General features: G+C 41.7%; 2 non-coding genes and 16 pseudogenes across 2 annotated transcripts; all 18 read right to left on the minus strand.

The window, feature by feature from the left end:
• Window positions 1–6,827: 6,827 nt before the first annotated feature.
• On the minus strand, window positions 6,828–6,947 carry LOC127800913 (5S ribosomal RNA). The gene has a single exon (XR_008022903.1). It is a non-coding gene; the product is annotated as a 5S ribosomal RNA (ribosomal RNA).
• Window positions 6,948–7,227: 280 nt separating this feature from the next.
• On the minus strand, window positions 7,228–7,347 carry LOC127800902 (5S ribosomal RNA). The gene has a single exon (XR_008022902.1). It is a non-coding gene; the product is annotated as a 5S ribosomal RNA (ribosomal RNA).
• A 278-nt stretch (window positions 7,348–7,625) lies between these two features.
• On the minus strand, window positions 7,626–7,745 carry LOC127800896 (5S ribosomal RNA; annotated as a pseudogene).
• A 280-nt stretch (window positions 7,746–8,025) lies between these two features.
• Window positions 8,026–8,145, minus strand: LOC127800892 (5S ribosomal RNA; annotated as a pseudogene).
• A 279-nt stretch (window positions 8,146–8,424) lies between these two features.
• On the minus strand, window positions 8,425–8,544 carry LOC127800900 (5S ribosomal RNA; annotated as a pseudogene).
• A 277-nt stretch (window positions 8,545–8,821) lies between these two features.
• LOC127800893 (5S ribosomal RNA) lies at window positions 8,822–8,941 on the minus strand (annotated as a pseudogene).
• A 267-nt stretch (window positions 8,942–9,208) lies between these two features.
• On the minus strand, window positions 9,209–9,328 carry LOC127800882 (5S ribosomal RNA; annotated as a pseudogene).
• Window positions 9,329–9,607: 279 nt separating this feature from the next.
• Window positions 9,608–9,727, minus strand: LOC127800922 (5S ribosomal RNA; annotated as a pseudogene).
• Window positions 9,728–11,349: 1,622 nt separating this feature from the next.
• Window positions 11,350–11,469, minus strand: LOC127800910 (5S ribosomal RNA; annotated as a pseudogene).
• Window positions 11,470–11,747: 278 nt separating this feature from the next.
• On the minus strand, window positions 11,748–11,867 carry LOC127800885 (5S ribosomal RNA; annotated as a pseudogene).
• A 277-nt stretch (window positions 11,868–12,144) lies between these two features.
• On the minus strand, window positions 12,145–12,264 carry LOC127800909 (5S ribosomal RNA; annotated as a pseudogene).
• A 278-nt stretch (window positions 12,265–12,542) lies between these two features.
• On the minus strand, window positions 12,543–12,662 carry LOC127800886 (5S ribosomal RNA; annotated as a pseudogene).
• Window positions 12,663–12,940: 278 nt separating this feature from the next.
• LOC127800897 (5S ribosomal RNA) lies at window positions 12,941–13,060 on the minus strand (annotated as a pseudogene).
• A 279-nt stretch (window positions 13,061–13,339) lies between these two features.
• LOC127800908 (5S ribosomal RNA) lies at window positions 13,340–13,459 on the minus strand (annotated as a pseudogene).
• A 279-nt stretch (window positions 13,460–13,738) lies between these two features.
• LOC127800891 (5S ribosomal RNA) lies at window positions 13,739–13,858 on the minus strand (annotated as a pseudogene).
• A 277-nt stretch (window positions 13,859–14,135) lies between these two features.
• LOC127800899 (5S ribosomal RNA) lies at window positions 14,136–14,255 on the minus strand (annotated as a pseudogene).
• A 278-nt stretch (window positions 14,256–14,533) lies between these two features.
• LOC127800860 (5S ribosomal RNA) lies at window positions 14,534–14,653 on the minus strand (annotated as a pseudogene).
• A 277-nt stretch (window positions 14,654–14,930) lies between these two features.
• On the minus strand, window positions 14,931–15,050 carry LOC127800905 (5S ribosomal RNA; annotated as a pseudogene).
• Window positions 15,051–15,303: the final 253 nt, after the last annotated feature.

The raw sequence follows: 15,303 nt of genomic DNA on the forward strand, positions 1-15,303 counted from the left end.
TCTGATTTGCTTTTGATGATTCCAAATCTACATGAAGGGTGACATTTTGATAAACTAATTACGCTAAAGAAAGTTCAATTTCAGATTTCGAAAAGTTCAGAAAACCTGAGTTTTAGCCATGGGTCCAATGTAGAACACTTGAAACAAGAAAGAGTCAACTTTGTTCAATCGACGATATCTCAAAATTGACTCATTTGCTTTTGACGATTCCAATCCTAGGTGAAAGATGACATTTTGATAAACTACTTATGCTAAAGAAAGTTCAATTTGGGATTTCGGGAAGTTTAGAAAACTTGTGTTTTAGCTATGGGTCCAATGTAGAACACTTGAAACAAGAAAGAGTCATCTTTGTTCAATGAACGATATCTCAAAATTGACTCATTTGCTTTCGACGATTCCAAATCTTGGTGAAAGATGACATTTTGATAAACTAATTACGCTAAACAAAGTTCAATTTCGAATTTCGGGAAGTTTAGAAAACTTGAGTTCTAGCCATGGGTCCATTGTAGAAAACTTGAATGAAGAAAAAGACAACTTTGTTCAATCAACGATATCTCAAAATTGACTTAATTGCTTTTGACGATTCCAAATCTAGGTGAAAGATGACATTTTGATAAACTAATTACGCTAAAGAATGTTCAATTTCAGAATTCGGTATGTTTTGAAAACTTGAGTTTTAGCCATGGGTCCAATGTAGAACACTTGAAACAAGAAAGAGTCAACATTGTTCAATCAACGATATCTCAAAATTACTTAATTGCTTTTGACGATTCCAAATCTAGGTGAAAGATGACATTTTGATAAACTAATAACGCTAAAGAAAGTTCAATTTCAGATTTCGGGAAGTTTAGAAAACTTGAGTTTTAGCTATGGGTCCATTGTAGAAAACTTGAAAGAAGAAAAAGACAACTTTGTTCAATCAATGATATCTCAAAATTGACTCATTTGCTTTCGACTATTCCAAATGTAGCTCAAAGACGACATTTTGATTAACTAATTACGCTAAAGAAAGTTCAATTTCGGATTTCGAGAAGTTTTGAAAACTTGAGTTTTAGCCATGGGTCCATTGTACAACACTTTAAAGAAGAAAGAGTCAACTTTGTTCAATCAACAAGATCTTAAAATTGTCTGATTTGCTTTTGATGATTCCAAATCTACATGAAGGGTGACATTTTGATAAACTAATTACGCTAAAGAAAGTTCAATTTCAGATTTCGGAAAGTTCAGAAAACCTGAGTTTTAGCCATGGGTCCAATGTAGAACACTTGAAACAAGAAAGTGTCAACTTTGTTCAATCAACGATATCTCAAAATTGACTCATTTGCTTTTGACGATTGCAAACCTAGGTGAAAGACGACATTTTGATAAACTAATTACGCTAAAGAGAGTTCAATTTCAGATTTCGGGAAGTTTATAAAACTTGAGTTTTAGGTATTGGTGCAATGTAGAACACTTGTAACAAGAAAGAGTCATCTTTGTTCAATGAACGATTTCTCAAAATTGACTCATTTGCTTTCGACGATTCTAAATCTTGGTGAAAGATGACATTTTGATAAACTAATTATGCTAAACAAAGTTCAATTTCGAATTTCGGGAAGTTTAGAAAACTTGAGTTCTAGCCATGGGTCCATTGTAGAAAACTTGAATGAAGAAAAAGACAACTTTGTTCAATCAACGATATCTCAAAATTGACTTAATTGCTTTTGAGGATTCCAAATCTAGGTGAAAGACGACATTTTGATAAACTATTTATGCTAAAAAAAGTTCAATTTCGGATTTCTGGAAGTTTACAAAACTTGAGTTTTCACCATGGGTCCAATGTAGAACACTTGAAACAAGAAAGAGTCAACTTTGTTCAATCAATGATATCTCAAAATTGACTCATTTGCTTTCGGCGATTCCAAATGTAGCTAAAAGACGACATTTTGATTAACTAATTACACTGAAGAAAGTTCAATTTCGAATTTCGGGAAGTTTTAAAAACTTGAGTTTTAGCCATGGGTCCATTGTACAACACTTGAAAGATGAAAGAGTCAACTTTGTTCAATCAACAATATCTTAAAATTGACTGAATTGCTTTTGACGATTCCAAATCTAGGTGAAAGATGACATTTTGATAAACTAATTACGCTAAAGAAAGTTCAATTTCAGATTTCGGGAAGTTTAGAAAACTTGACTTTTAGCCATGGGTGCATTGTAGAACACTTGAAACAAGAAAGAGTCATCTTTGTTCAACCAACGATTTCTCAAAATTGACTCATTTGCTTTCAACGATTCCAAATCTTGGTGAAAGACGACATTTTGATAAACTAATTACGCTAAACAAAGTTCAATTTCAGATTTCGAGAAGTTTAGAAAACTTGAGTTTTAGCTATGGGTCCAATGTAGAACACTTGAAACAAGAAAGAGTCATCTTTGTTCAATGAACCATTTCTCAAAATTGACTCATTTGCTTTCGACGATTCCAAATCTTGGTGAAAGAGGACATTTTGATAAACTAAGTACGCTAAAGAAAGTTCAATTTTAGATTTCGGTATGTTTTGAAAACTTGAGTTTTAGCCATGGGTGCAATGTAGAACACTTGAAACAAGAAAGAGTCAACTTTGTTCAATCAACGGTTTCTCAAAATTGACTCATTTGCTTTCGACAATTCCGAATCTTTGTGAAAGACGACATTTTGATGAACTAATTACGCTAAAGAAAGTTCAATTTCAGATTTCGGGAAGTTTAGAAAACTTGAGTTTTACCCATGGGTCCATTGTAGAAAACTTGAAAGAAGAAAAAGACAACTTTGTTCAATCAATGATATCTCAAAATTGACTCATTTGCTTTCGGCTATTCCAAATGTAGCTCAAAGACGACATTTTGATTAACTAATTACGCTAAAGAAAGTTCAATTTCGGATTTCGAGAAGTTTTGAAAACTTGAGTTTTAGCCATGGGTCCATTGTACAACACTTTAAAGAAGAAAGAGTCAACTTTGTTCAATCAACAATATCTTAAAATTGTCTGGATTGCTTTTGACGATTCCAAATTAAGGTGGAAGATGACATTTTGATAAACTAATTATGCTAAAGAAAGTTCAATTTCAGATTTCGGGAAGTTTAGAAAACTTGAGTTCAAGCCATGGGTCCATTATAGAAAACTTGAAAGAAGAAAAAGACAACTTCGTTCAATCAACGATATCTCAAAATTGACTTAATTGCTTTTGACGATTCCAAATCTAGGTGAAAGATGACATTTTGATAAACTAAGTACGCTAAAGAAAGTTCAATTTTGGAATTCGGTATGTTTTGAAAACTTGAGTATTAGCCATGGGTGGCCGGCTGTCGAACCACTCCAGAATTAGATATCTATGTATCTCTCCTCTAGTTTGCAGCAAAGTGCACCCTAAGTCGTCTCTCACAAGGAGCCTCACTTTCTTCTACCAACAAGGAGAACCAATATAAACAACAGTTTGTTTAGGGGGGGGTTGACAGAAAACTAAGTAACAAAACAGAAATGAAATGGAAATCAGTAAATGAAATGCAACCAGCTGTGTATTTGTCCCCTCTGTGAAATCTTCCTTGTCCAACCTATAAATCTTGGCTTGTTAGATGTTTTAATCTCCGGATATCAAACTTAAAACATCCCCAACAACCGTCCAAGGATTAGAATGATTGGAACAACAAAATGAATATAGAAATCTCTTATAAACGAAATGCAACCATTCACTCTCTATTCAACCCATCCGGAGCTATGCAAGAACAACCATTCAAGCACATTATATTCATTTCCGAGATGTTATACCAACCGGCTACAACACTCTGTTCTCTTAAGCATTTAACAGAAAATGAATCCATGCAAATTCACACAAACCTGTCATGAACTCCATGAAGGATCATGAACGAGGATACAAAAGTATGCAACGGAAGCGTTTTAATCAAAAAACGTTCCTCATATAGATTAGAATCTAGGAGACTTACTTTTTCGGTGGATTACCGGACGGAATAGAGCGATAGGAGCAGGATGAGCAGGAACTTCTTCTCGTAGTGGAGACGACGGCTGTCCTGCAATCCTTCGGCTCCTTCGCATTAGAACTCAAAAGCACTCTTCCGATCTTCTGGAGTATGACTCGAACTTGTGGCCTCTCTTTCGGTGAAGAAGAGCAAAAACGACCTTGGATGAAAAACAACCAAAGAGAGATATATATAGGGAGAACCCTAGGGTTAAAACCCTAGTGGGCCAAACCCTAATGGGCCAAGTCCATTTAATTAATTTTCTAATTGGGTTAGCCAATTAATTAATTAAACTAATGAACTATTATTTTATTCTAGCCCAATTAATTATGGACCATCCTGAATAAAATAATTCTCTCTCAATGTAATTCACCCAACAAGCCAAATGTATTAAAAAATACATGAGGTACATCGAGCTACCCCGGGGACCAAAAGATAAATTATTCACGGCTACTAAAATGACCAAAATATCTCTGCTACCTAGTAGCTATATTTTGTCATTCTAAGTGTTCCAACTATCACCATATGGTAACACTGACCCCACGAATAATTTTGCATATGCCATGTCTTTGACCTACTAGTGTAATGACGAAAATACCCCTCTGCGTAACACCCATCATTTAGAAAGGAATAATGTACTAACACCTCTCTAAATGATTTCTACCATCCTTAGATCACTAGTCCAATAATCCGTGACTACTCGAATGTACTTGCTTATCACTGGGAGCTACCCAGAAGCACACACTCTTAAGTCACGTTCCCAGGGCCCTGGATTATTTGATTATTCTTGGACAATCACAAGGGGGTGAATCACAGAAACTATCTTGTATTAGTCTGTCTTAGCTAATTAGAAACCATACTCCCAACTCAAAAGGATATTGATCTTTGATAGACCTCACCTACAATGAATCTAAGAATATAGCTCTAGGTTCACTAGACCACCAACTAATACTCAAGTATTAGAGTACTCGTCCACGTAGTAGCAGTGATAGACTAGCTCCATGATAATTAGTACTTTGTCATTAGCTTTTATCACAGGTCCACTCTACGCATTCCAAATGCGCTTGTACAATTAGAGTAAACGGACTGTTTACTGGCTAAAGAAAGCCATCCTCCATTAGGATCTATTGCACAATGATCTTATCATGATAGAATGCCCAGTTCTATTAAAAGATCAAGAGTAATATTTTTCTTGCTTATTAAGTACCCATGATTCATGCCTAACTGTGAAGAACGACCCATCACATGAATCACTTACTTAATAGCATGGACACTTTTCCAACAATTAAATGCAAATAATATATGTGCCATGAACTAAATAAAAGAAACATCATTACCATAAATTAAACAAAACATGTCTTTAGGGCATACATTTCCAACACTCCATGCATTCGAAAATCTGCTCAAACTAAACCAAATGGAAATGAATAAGATTAAAACAAACAAACCAGGTTTTTGCAGCTCATCCGAGACTCAGATTCCACACGGGTTCAAGATACACAACCAGTTACAATAGCTCTAGCCTTTCATTACAGCAAGGAAGACAAAATGGAGACAAAATGAAGAAAACAACAAAATGCTAACAACAAGAAAACGGCCAGAATCTCCTCTCTTTTTCTCCTCTCCAATCCTCTTGGAAATAAGTGATAAGAGGCCTTAAATACATGGCTAAGAAAGGAAGAGCTAGGAAGGCTAGGGTTGGGCCTAGCCCAACAGAAAAGGGATAAGTGAGCCCAAAACAGCAAAATCGAGCAGCCCAAATCTGCTCCTTGAAAGTGAGCCCAAGCTCCTTTAGATGAGTCCCACAATTGCCCAAGGCCGGCCTACCCTCATGAAGTCCGAAATGAGCCACTTCAAGTCTTTTCCAGCTGCTTCTCTAGCCCATCCAATATTCCCTAAAGTTAAGCAAGCTTGGATCCATAGAAGTAAGATAGAAAATAGTGTAAGGATGATTTGAAGTATAATAAAATAGAAACCATGAAAGATCAGCAAAAATTACTTCAAATGGCGTAATAAGACTGAGGTGAAATGCCAAAATATAGCATAAATATGCATGCTATCAGGCGCGCCGTGGGCCCCACAAGCCGAAATTTTTTTAAAAATTTGGATTTTTGGGGAGTTTGGGCCATTTCTTAATTGATTTTGGGCCCCGGAGGAATTTTCAAAATAAATGGATTTTTCGGGCATTTTTGGAGAAAATGCCAAAAATTTGGAAAATTGAAAATTTGAGTTTTTCCTCCAAAAATTAGTAATCAATCAATGGATTGATTTAAATGGTTATTTATGGAGCCCGGTAAAATTCTTGGATGGAAAAGAATTAAATAAAAATGAGAAAATGGCAATTGGGAGTTTGAAGGAGATTTTCTTTATTAGCCTATGTGGTGTGGTTAAAGCCCAATTCTACTAGTGAATCCTGGGGTTCAGGGAAGGGAAGGACGAGTCTAGTTCCCACCTAGGGCGTTTCGTCTTGAAACATGGTCCACCCTTCACCTAAGGCCGGGCAGGTGGACAATTCGGGTGATTGTTCACGAGTAACACCCGTAAGTGGGAGCAGGGCGTTACACCGGAGCAGAGGTTGGAAAGGAACAGGTTGATTTCAGGGGAAAACGGACATTAGTTCGATGGAGGCGTAAGTTTTTTTAAGATCGGGACGCTGCGGAGGGCCGGAGGGGGTTAAAAGATTTTAACGATTGTAGCTCCAAAATGAGCTCCGGGAACACTAAGAAACCTTAAATAGTGAAATTCGTTGGGAAGGAAACTTAATCGAATACGATTACATCGGCAGAAATGCTAGCCTGTTTCATGGGAAGGAATCGAAGGGAGCGAAAGAGGGGTGTAGCACGAGGTCTTCCTAGGAGGTCACCCAGCCTAGTACTATTCCCGCTCTAGCACGCTTAACTTCCGAGTTCGGAAGGGATCCGGTGCTGTAGCGCTAGATATGATCGCACCCCCACATTTCGGCCTTGGGGCAGAGGTTGGAAAGGAGCATATTCATTTCGCAGGAAAACGAACATTAGTTCGATGGAGGCTTAAGTTTTTTTAAGATCGGGACGCTGCGGAGAGCTAGAGGAGGTTAAAAGATTTTAACGATTATAGCTCCTAAATGAGCTCCAAGAATGCTAAGAAACCCTAAACCGTGAAATTCGTTGCGAAGGAAACTTAATCAAACACGATTACGTCGGCGAAGCCGCCGGCCTGTTTCTTCGGAAGGAATCGAATGGAACGAAAGAAGGGTGCACAACGTGGTCTTCCCAGGAGGTCACCCACCCTAGTACTAGTCCCGCTCTAGCACGCTTAACTTCGGAGTTCGGAATGGATCCGATGCTTTAGCGCTAGATGTGATCGCACCCCACATTTCAGCCCCGGAGCAGAGGTTGGAAAGGAACAGGTTGATTTCGGAGGAAAACAGACATTAGTTCGATGGAGGCGTAAGTTTTTTTAAGATAGGTACGCTGCGGAGAGCCGGAGGGGGTTAAAAGATTTTAATAATTGCACCTCCTAAATGAGCTCCGGGAATGCTAAGAAACCCTAATCCATGAAATTCATTGCAAAAGAAACTTAATCGAATACGATTACGTCGGCAAAGCGCCTGCTTGTTTCTCGGTAAGGATTCGAAAGGAACGAAAGAGAGGAGCCGCACGAGATCTTCCTAGGAGGTCACCCACCCTAGTACTATTCCCGCTCTAACACGCTTAACTTCGGAGTTCGAAAGGGATCCTATGCTGTAGCGCTAGATATGATCGCACCCCCACATTTCGGCCCTGTGGCAGAGGTTGGAAAGGAGCAGGTTCATTTTGCAGGAAAACCAACATTAGTTCAATGGGGGCGTAAGTGTTTTTAAGATCGGGACGCTGCGGAGACCCCGAGGGGGTTAAAAGATTTTAACGATTGTAGCTCCTAAATGAGCTCCGAGAATGCTAAGAAACCCTAAACCGTGAAATTCGTCGTGAAGGAAACTTAATCGAATACGATTACGTCAGCGAAGACGCCGGCCTGTTTCTCAGGAAGGAATCGAATGGAGCAAAAGAAGGGTGCACAACGTGGTCTTCCCAGGAGGTCACCCACCCTAATACTATTCGCACCCTAGCAAGCTTAACTTCGGAGTTCGGAATGGATCCGGTGCTTTAGCGCTAGATATGATCGCACCCCACATTTCGGCCTTGGGGCAGAGGTTGGAAATGAGCAGATTCATTTCGCAGGAAAACAAACATTAGTTCGATTGAGGCGTAAGTTTTTTTAAGATCAGGATGCTGCGGAGTGCCGGAGGGGGTTAAAAGATTTTAACGATTGTAGCTTTTAAATAAGCTCCGAGCATGCTAAGAAACCCTAAACCGTGAAATTCGTTGCGAAGGAAACTTAATGAAATACGATTACGTCGACGAAGACGCTGGCCTGTTTCTCCGGAAGGAATCGAATCGAGCGAAGGAAGGGTGCACAACGTGGTCTTCCCAGGAAGTCACCCACCCTAGTACTATTCCCGCTCTAGCATGCTTAACTTCAGAGTTCGGAATGGATCCGGTGCTTTAGCGCTACATGTGATCGCACCCCACATTTCGGCCCCGGAGCATAGGTTGGAAAGGAACAGGTTGATTTCGGAGGAAAACGGACATTAGTTCGATGGAGGCGTAAGTTTTTTTAGATCGGGACGCTGCGAAGAGCCGGAGGGGGTTAAAGAATTTTAACGATTGTAGCTCCTAAATGAGCTCCGGGAACGCTAAGAAACCCTAATCCGTGAAATTCGTTGCGAAGGAAACTTAATCGAATGCGATTACGTCGGCGAAGCACCTGCCTGTTTATCAGTAAGGATTCAAAAGGAACGAAAGAGGGGAGCCGCACGAGGTCTTCCAAGGAGGTCACCCACCCTAGTACTATTCCCGCTCTAGCACGCTTAACTTCAGAGTTCGGAAGGGATCCTGTGATGTAGCGCTAGATATGATCGCACCCCCACATTTCGGCCACGGGGCAGAGGTTGGAAAGGAGCGGGTTGATTTCGGAGGAAAACAAACATTAGTTCGATGGTGGCGTGAGTTTTTCAAGATCAAGACGCTGTGGAGACCCGGAGGGGGTTAAAAGATTTTAACGATTGTAGCTCCTAAATGAGCGCCGAGAACGCTAAGAAAACCTAAACCATGAAATTCGTTGCGAAGGAAACTTAATCGAATACGATTACGTCGGCCTGTTTCTCGGGAAGGAATCGAAAGGAGCGAAAGAGGGGTGCAGCATGAGGTCTTCCTAGGTGATCACCCTCCCTAGTATTATTCTCGCTCTAGCACGCTTAACTTCGGAGTTCGGAAGGGATCCGGTGCTTTAGCGCTAGATATGATTGCACCCCACATTTCGGCCCCGGGGCAGAGGTTGGAAAGGAACAAGTTGATTTCGCTGGAAAACGAACATTAGTTCGATGGAGGCGTAAGTTTTTTTAAGATCGGGACACTGCGGAGGGCCGGAGGGGGTTAAAAGATTTTAACGATTGTAGCTCCTAATTGAGCTCCGGGAACACTAAGAAACCTTAAATCGTGAAATTCGTTTGGAAGGAAACTTAATCGAATACGATTACGTCAGCAGAAATGCTAGCCTGTTTCACAGGAAGGAATCGAAATGAGCGAAAGAGGGGTGTAGCACGAGGTCTTCCTAGGAGGTCACCCAGCCTAATACTATTCCCGCTCTAGCACGCTTAACTTCAGAGTTCGAAAGGGATCTGGTGCTGTAGCGCTAGATATGATCGCACCCCCACATTTCGGCCTTGGGGCAGAGGTTGGAAAGGAGCAGATTCATTTCGCAGGAAAACGAACATTAGTTCGATGGAGGCTTAAGTTTTTTTAAGATTGGGACGTGATAGAACACATATTCTCATATTATTTAGCCCTCAAATTTAGTCTTTTTTGCACATTAAATGTGTCCTTTTTATTCATCTTGGTTTTATTTTATAGAAATTGGGCTTCACACTATTTTACTTTATTTTTCCAGGTTTATGGGCTATGGGAGCATGATATGGGGCATGAAACGTCTTGATGGCAATGAGATATCTTGGAAATTGGAGAAAGAGAAGTAAGGGCAATTTTAGCAGATTTAACCTCCTACACTTCCTTCAGTATTTTGGCTAAGATAAAGTTCCAGAATGAAGATGATGTCTTCAGAGATATTGTAGAGAACTTCTAGGGATTTCTGTAATGGTATGGTTTGTCCAAATCCGAGTTCGTTTGGGCCTTCAAACAGCACTTCAAAGTCGGGGCTGAGAAGTTGGGTCAAATTAGGAAAGCTGCACAGATGCTGATTCCTTAAAAGGGCCATATCTTGGGCGTCCGATATCTAAATCAAGTGATTCAAAAGCCCAAATTCATCTAATCTTCCTGATCTACAATTATTATGAAGAGGCCGAAGCCCATAACGTACGCTAACCTATCCGAAATCGGCTGTGAAGTGGCTGTAACCTAGGGTTTCCTCCTTAAGCTCTACTTAAGCACCTTAAGTGGCCGATTTGGAGAGCATTCTTGGAGAGGGCGTGAACAGTAGCCAGATTTCATTCTCCCCATTGTTCTTGTCAAGATGGAGGGCTAAGGTTCTGTAATCAGTTGCAATACCATCCTTGTTCCCGGTTTGAGTCTTTGGTTTTAATGGAAATCATTTTTTAGTTTTAACTTTGTTGTTCTCTTGTTTCTGTTCTCTCTTAAATCTGTGTATGTGTTGATGCCAGTTGGATGAATGCATGCATTGTCTTTGTTTGAGAATCCAAGGTTTTTGTGCTCGGTTGAGGCTTTAACTAGAAGCAAGAACAATCAGTCTCGAATCTGTGCAATAAGGGGAATCAAAACTGATAAATCGAACTAAGAGGTTTCTGAAATCTGTTTATTGGTTTTCTTTCCAATCTTTGGCGGTTGTTAAAGGATTATTCTAGTTTTTGATTTGAGAATTGAAACTAAACAAATGGTTTATTGAGAAGGCGATGAAAACTGGGATAGAAGGTTGGTTTGTAATTGATTGCATCTTGATTTCTTGTGTTCTTGCTTGTTTAGTTTTCTGTTTTTTATCAAAAACTTCCCCCCCCCCCCCCGTTTAGCCTTGTTTTGACAGATACGCTTGAGGTTCGTTGGGAGACGACTTAGGGTTGCACCCTTGCTGCAAATCAAAATTCTTATTCAACTAATCTATTGGTGTTCGACAGCCCCGATCAGGACGCTGCAGAGAGCCAGAGCGGGTTAAAAGATTTTAACTATTGTAGCTCCTAAATGAGCTCCGAGAATGCTAAGAAACCCTAAACCGTGAAATTCATTGCGAAGGAAACTTAATCGAATACGATTACGTCGGCGAAGACGCAGCCTGTTTCTCAGGAAGGAATCGAATGGAGTGAAAGAAGGGTGCACAACGTGGTCTTCCGAGGAGGTCACCCCCCCTAGTACTATTCCCGCCCTAACAAGCTTAACTTCGGAGTTCGGAATGGATCCAGAGCTTTTGCGCTAGATATGATTGCACCCCACATTTCGGCCTTGGGGCAAAGCTTGGAAAGGAGCATATTCATTTCACAGGAAAACGAACATTAGTTCGATGGAGGCGTTAGTTTTTTAAGATCGGGACGCTGCGGAGAGCCAGAGGGGGTTAAAAGATTTTAACGATTGTAGCTCCTAAATAAGCTCCGAGAATGCTAAGAAACCCTAAACCGTGAAATTTGTTGCAAAGGAAACTTAATCAAATACGATTACGTCGGCGAAGACGCCGCCCTGTTTCTCCGAAAGGAATCGAATGGAGTGAAAGAAGGGTGCACAACGTGGTCTTCCCAGGAGGTCACCCACCCTAGTACTATTCCCGCTCTAGCACGCTTAACTTCGAAGTTCAGAATGGATCCGGTGCTTTAGCGCTAGATATGATCGAACCCAACATTTCGACCTCGGAGTAGAGGTTGGAAAGGAACAGGTTGATTTCATAGGAAAATGGACATTAGTTCGATGGAGGCGTAAGTTTTTTTCAGATAGGGACGTTGCGGAGAGGCGAAGGGGGTTAAAAGCTTTTAACGATTGTAGCTCCTAAATGAGCTCCGGGAACGCTAAGAAACCCTAATCCATGAAATTCATTGTGAAGGAAACTTATCGAATACGTTTACGTCGTTGGAGCACCGACCTATTTCTCGGGAAGGAATCGAAAGAAGCGAAAGAGGGGTGCATCACGAGGTCTTCCTAGGAGGACACCCGTCCTAGTACTATTCCAGCTCTAGCATGCTTAACTTCTGAGTTCTGAATGGATCCGGTGCTTTAGCGCTAGATATGATCGCACACCACATTTCGGTCCCCGCGCAGAGGTTGGAAAGGAACAGGTTGATTTCGCAGGAAAACGAACATTAGTTCGATGGAGGTGTAAGTTTTTTTGAGATCGGTATGCTGCGGAGAGTCAGAGAGGGTTAAAAGATTTTAACGATTGTAGCTCCTAAATGAGCTCCGGGAATGCTAAGAAACCCTAATCCATGAAATTCATTGCGAAGGAAACTTAATCGAAAATGATTACGTCGATGGAGCGCCGGCCTATTTCTCGAGAAGGAATCGAAAGGAGCAAAAGAAAGGTGCAGCATGAGGTCTCCCCAAGAGGTCACCCACCCTAGTACTATTCCCGCTCTAGCACGCTTAACTTCGAAGTTCAAAAGGGATCCGGTGCTTTAGCGCTAGATATGATCGCACCCCACATTTTGGTCCCCGCGCAAAGGTTGGAAAGGAACAAGTTGATTTCGAGGAAAACGGACATTAGTTCGATGGAGGAGTAAGTTTTTTTAAGATCGGGACACTGCGGAGGGCCGGAGGGCATTAAAAGATTTTAACGATTGTAGCTCCAAATTGAGCTCTGGGAACACTAAGAAACCTTAAATCGTGAAATTCGTTGGGAAGGAAACTTAATCGAATACGATTACGTCGGCAGAAACGCTAGCCTATTTCACGGGAAGGAATCGAAATGAGCGAAAGAGAGGTGTAGCATGAGGTCTTCCTAGGAGGTCACCCAGCCTAGTACTATTCCTGCTCTAGCACGCTTAACTTTGGAGTTCAGAAGGGATCCGGTGCTGTAGCGCTAGATATGATCGCACCCCTAAATTTCGGCCTTGGGGCAGAGGTTGGAAAGTAGCAGATTCATTTCGTAGGTAAACGAACATTAGTTCGATGGAGGCTTAAGTTTTTTTAAGATTGGGACGCTGCAGAGAGCCAGAGGGGGTTAAAAGATTTTAACGATTGTAGCTCCTAAATGAGCTCCGAGAATGCTAAGAAACCCTAAACCGTGAAATTCATTGCGAAGGAAACTTAATCGAATACCATTACGTCGGCGAAGACGTAGCTTGTTTCTTAGGAAGGAATCGAATGGAGCGAAAGAAGGGTGCACAACGTGGTCTTCCGAGGAGGTCACCCACCCTAGTACTATTCCCACCCTAACAAGCTTAACTTCGGAGTTCGGAATGGATCCGGAGCTTTAGCGCTAGATATGATTGCAACCCACATTTCCGCCTTAGGGCAGAGGTTGGAAAGGAGCAGATTCATTTCGCAGGAAAACGAACATTAGTTCGATGGAGGCGTAAGTTTTTTTAAGATCGGGACGCTGCGGAGAGCCAGAGGGGGTTAAAAGATTTTAACGATTGTAGCTCCTAAATGAGCTCCTAGAATGCTAAGAAACCCTAAACCGTGAAATTCGTTACGAAGGAAACTTAATCAGATACGATTACGTCGGTGAAGACACCGGCCTGTTTCTCCAGAAGGAATCAAATGGAGCGAAAGAAGGGTGCACAACGTGGTCTTCCCAGGAGGTCACCCACCCTAGTACTATTCCCGCTCTAGCATGCTTAACTTCGGAGTTCAGAATGGATCCGGTGCTTTAGCGCTAGATATGATCGAACCTAACATTTCGACCCCGGAGCAGAGGTTGGAAAGGAACAGGTTGATTTCATAGGAAAATGGACATTAGTTCGATGGAGGCGTAAGTTTTTTTCAGATAGGGACGTTGCGAAGAGGCGAAGGGGGTTAAAACCTTTTAATGATTGTAGCTCCTAAATGAGCTCCAGGAACGCTAAGAAACCCTAATCCATGAAATTCGTTGCGAAGGAAACTTAATCGAATACGTTTACGTCGTTAGAGCGCCGACCTGTTTCGCGGGAAGGAATCGAAAGAAGAGAAAGAGAGTGCATCACGAGGTCTTCCTAGGAGGACACCCATCCTAGTACTATTCCAGCTCTAGCACGCTTAACTTTAGAGTTCGGAATGGATCCGATGCTTTAGCGCTAGATATGATCGCACCCCACATTTCGGTCCCCGCGCAGAGGTTGGAAAGGAATAGGTTGATTTCGTAGGAAAACGAACATTAGTTCGATGGAGGCGTAAGTTTTTTTGAGATCGGGATGCTGCGGAGAGCCGGAGAGGGTTAAAAGATTTTGACGATTGTAGCTCCTAAATGAGCTCCGAGAATGCTAAGAAACCCTAATCCATGAAATTCGTTGCGAAGGAAACTTAATCGAATATGATTACGTCGATGGAGCGTCGGCCTATTTCTCTGGAAGGAATTGAAAGGAGCAAAAGAGGGGTGCAGCACGAGGTCTTCCCAAGAGGTCACCCACCCTAGTACTATTCCTGCTCTTGCACGCTTAACTTCAGAGTTCGAAATGGATCCGGTGCTTTAGCGCTAGATGTGATCGCACCCCACATTTCGACCCCGGAGCAGAGGTTGGAAAGGAACAGGTCGATTTTGGAGGAAAACGGACATTAGTTCGATGAAGGCGTAAGTTTTTTTAGATCGGGATGCTGCGGAGAGCCGGAGGGGGTTAAAGGATTTTAACGATGGTAGCTCCTAAATGAGCTCCGGGAACGCTAAGAAACCCTAATCCGTGAAATTCGTTGCGAAGGAAACTTAATTGAATACGATTACGTCGGCGAAGCGCCTGCCTGTCTATCAGTAAGGATTCGAAAGGAACGAAAGAGGGGAGCCGCACGAGGTCTTCCAAGGAGGTCACCCACCCTAGTACTATTCCCGCTCTAGCACGCTTAACTTCAGAATTCGAAAGGGATCCTGTGATGTAGCGCTAGATATGATCGCACCCCCACATTTTGGCCGCGGGGCAGACGTTGGAAAGGACCAGGTTGATTTCGGAGGAAAACGAACATTAGTTCGATGGTGGTGTGAGTTTTTTAAGATCGAGACGCTGTGGAGACCCGGAGGGGGTTAAAAGCTTTTAACGATTGTAGCTCCTAAATGAGCGCCGAGAACGCTAAGAAAACCTAAACCATGAAATTCGTTGCGAAGGAAACTTAATCGAATACGATTACGTCGGCCTGTTTCTCGGGAAGGAATCG

Source organism: Diospyros lotus, chromosome 4 (assembly GCF_014633365.1).
Source record: "Diospyros lotus cultivar Yz01 chromosome 4, ASM1463336v1, whole genome shotgun sequence".
NCBI classification, from domain to species: Eukaryota; Viridiplantae; Streptophyta; class Magnoliopsida; order Ericales; family Ebenaceae; genus Diospyros; species Diospyros lotus.